Source organism: Lontra canadensis, unplaced genomic scaffold (genome assembly GCF_010015895.1).
Source record: "Lontra canadensis isolate GAN:19392208 unplaced genomic scaffold, GSC_riverotter_1.0 scaffold119, whole genome shotgun sequence".
Lineage (NCBI taxonomy): Eukaryota > Metazoa > Chordata > Mammalia > Carnivora > Mustelidae > Lontra > Lontra canadensis.
In genome coordinates this window covers 5,507,735-5,511,408 of record NW_022631113.1, presented here as the reverse complement: position 1 = coordinate 5,511,408, position 3,674 = coordinate 5,507,735, and positions in this window count along the sequence as shown.

Genomic DNA, 3,674 nt, shown 5'->3' with positions numbered 1-3,674 from the left:
AATAATTAAAAGTAGAGATTTTATAGTATAGAATGAAAGTATAATTTTGCAAGTTGCTTCTTTATATCAATGAGTTAGCCAAAGACTTCCTTTAATAATGAATTTTCATAAGACATCTTAATATAATTTTAATTGCAAATGATAAAGTATTGATCTTTCAGGAACTCAGACTAGTTATTGAGGTATGTTTAAAATCTCATCCTATTCTAAAAGTACATTTTGGTTCATCTCAGCAACTGTGCCCTAATATTAAATATTAAACATTCTAAGTAATTTTAGACAAAACTCATAAGATGGTCCAAGATATTTGTGGTATTTTTAGACTCTGACCACAAAAAAGTTGTTTTAGTGAACAAAACTGATTCTCTGACACTATATTTTATCAGTTATCAAAAGTGTCAGGTTTGGGGCACCTGGGTGGCTCAGTGGGTTAAGGTTCTGCTTTCGGCTCAGGTCATGATCTTGGGGTCCTGGGATCGAGCCCCACATCAGGCTCTCTGCTCGGTGGGAAGCTTACTTCCTCCCCTCTCTGCCTGCTCTTCTGCCTACTTGTGATCTCTCTCTCTGTCAAATAAAAAAATAAATCTTTAAAAAAAAAAAAGTCAAGTTTTCTGATTCCTTTTTCTATGTATTATCTCATCTAATGTGTTCACCCAGTCAACCTAAACTTACAAAACATGTAATATTTATAAAGCATCTTCCAAGAGGGCTCTATGTGGATTCCAAAGATGAAGGATACCTGAGCAACTTTTTTTTTTTTTTACAGAGCACTAGTTGTTTTTGTATCCAACAATTCCTTTCATTATTCATAAAGTAATCAAAATTAATTTGTTCAATTTAGGTCATTAAAAATGTTTTACTTATTTTTTTTAAAGATTTCATTTATTTATTTGTCAGAGAGAGCACAAGCTGGGGGGTGGGCAGCAGAGGAAGAGGAAGAAACAGACTCCCCATAGAGCAGGGAGCAAGACATGGTTCCATTCCAGGACCCTGGGATCATGACATAAGCTGAAGCCAGACGCTTAACTGACTGAGCCACCCAGGCACCCCAGAGATGTTTTACTTATTAATACAAAAGTGGAATCCATTAAACCTATTAAACTATTTTAAATATATTTTTTTAAAACTTGTCTTGGGGTGCCTGGGTGGCTCAGTGGGTTAAAGCCTCTGCCTTCGGCTCAGGTCATAATCTCAGGGTCCTGGGATCAAGTCCCACATCGGGCTCTCTCCTCACTGGGGAGCCTGCTTCCTCCTCTCTCTCTCTCTGCCTGCCTCTGTCTACTTGTGATCTCTGTCTGTCAAATAAATAAATAAAATCTTCCAATTGGATATAGGATTATTATATTTGATTTTCCAATTAAAAATGATCAAGTGAAAGTTTAAAATCTGCTCAAAAGATTATACCCACAGAAAAGGATGGGTTTTTGTAGATGACTTTATGTCCCATTGCTTAATATCTCAAGCTGCTAGGATGCTTCTATTATCAGCATAATCAATTAATTAAGAGAGAAGCTTAACTCTCCAGGAATAAAACAATTCCATACATTTAAGATATTCATGTTCACGCTGTTTAAATCAACAACATGGCATTCTTTAATTTTAATTTACTAGCATTTTCTAATCACCTGAAAGAGAAAGGTGGTTCTAGAATGTTTTCATTCCATTTGACCTGTCACAAAATGACACAGGAATGAGTACAAATGTACTTCCTTCTTTTGGGCACATTATATTTTTTATACCATATTTGAGGAGCATTTAGGAATGGTACTAAACTTTATTGTTTTATCTCTAAGTAACATTAAGCAGAGTGCTTCAAAAGCTTTAAAAAAGCTTAATGCAAATTTGTTAGGTTATCTGTTTAGCTAAATCAAAATTGCCAAAGTAGTGATAAAAATTGACGGGTTTCAAAACAAAATCAACATGATGAAATTCCTGTTTACTCACACACCCAAGCAACTACTCCACATGAATGCCATGATTAAAAAATCTGGCTGATAGACAACCAGCCTGATAAAATAAATGGTGCCAAAAGAAATCACAAAACTATGTGGCACTGTAGAAACTATTCTAATTTTTAAAAAAATAATATGGTAAGTTTTTGCATATTGACTACAATCATTGATTTGGTAAGGCATTAATATTTATCTTTAAAGAAATAGTAAGTAAAAAAAAGCATTACATATATAAAACTGAATTTCTAATATTGAATTAAAACCTAGAGACTCCTTAAGGATTTCAGTAAAACTACCCAAAGAGTATAAGTGCATTTAACATTCCAGAACCATTTTTAGATGATAGAAAGATAACTTGCATGTTAAAGACCATATTGTATAACATATTCAAGGACTTACATAAATCATTCCCTGAGCCTGAATTCACCACATGGTCATGGAATGGATTCCAAAATGGCACAATGTCAGGAAAGCACTGACAATAGCACTTATTAGCATATTACTCTCCAGGATTCCCTGAAAAAATGCAAATGATGTCTGTTCTGGATTTGGTTCTTCTTGTTGTGGCTAATGTAGATGCATACTGATAAAGGTCATCATTATTAAATTCCATGAAAGAGAAAGAGGTAATATATGGATTTTGAATGTGGATTTTGAAGTTAGACAAATCTGAGATGAAATTTCAGTTCTGCCACTACTAGATCTGTGATCTTAAACAATTAACACCTGTGAGTCTCAGCTTTTGCTCCTTTTTATAACTGGAATAATACAATGTTTACTCAATATGTATTTAAGAGATTACTACGTTCTTGCCAATATGGTTAATCCAGGGAATGCATCAGTGCACAAGACAAAAACCCTGACCTATGGTGATGGAGTCAATTAGATAGCAAACAAATAAAATGATAGCAGATTTATAAGGGCTGTGAAGAGAATAATGCAGAACCAAAGAGTGAATGGGAAGATCTCTTTGAAGAAACAGCTTTTGAGCAGGGACCTAAATAATCAAAAGAGGCCATATTCTCAACAGAAAGAACAGGAAGCAAAAAAGCTCAGCTATAAAAAGTTGATTTAAGAAAGCAGCTTTGTTTTCAGCAAAGCAATTTAAGGGTGGTAAGTTGAGTAATGACTCCCAAAGATGTGCAAGTCCTCATCCCTGCGAACTGTAAATGCTGCCTTATAATGAGGAATGGGACTTTGAAGATGTGATGAAGATACTTGAGATGGGGCGATTATCCTAGATTACCACGAATTACATGTGTTTTTATAAAATGGAGGCAAAAGGAGAACTGACTAGAGAGGAGTGGTAGGAGACGTGACCTGAGGCTGGAGTGATGGAAAGAACAGGTCAGGAAGCAGGAAGCAAGAAAAGCCAAGAAAACAGATTCTTCTCTATAGAGTTTCAGAAAGGACAAGCCCCCTGACATTTTGGTTGTAGGCCAGTGAAACTGATGCAGAATTTCTGTAGGCAGCTTTGTGTTGCTTTAAGCTACTAAGCTTGTGGTCATTTGTACAACAGTAATAGAAAAGGATACTTTAAGCATCAGGGGATGGTAAATGGGACCTGGGTTGTGCTGGTGCTTGAGAAAAGGCTCAAGTATGGGCTATATTTTGAAAGTGGTATTGACGGTACTTGCCAATGGTTAGAATAAGTGGACTGAGGTCATCCAAAACCCTGGAGCAACTGGCTGATTGTTACACAATTTATAAGAGACCGTTAAA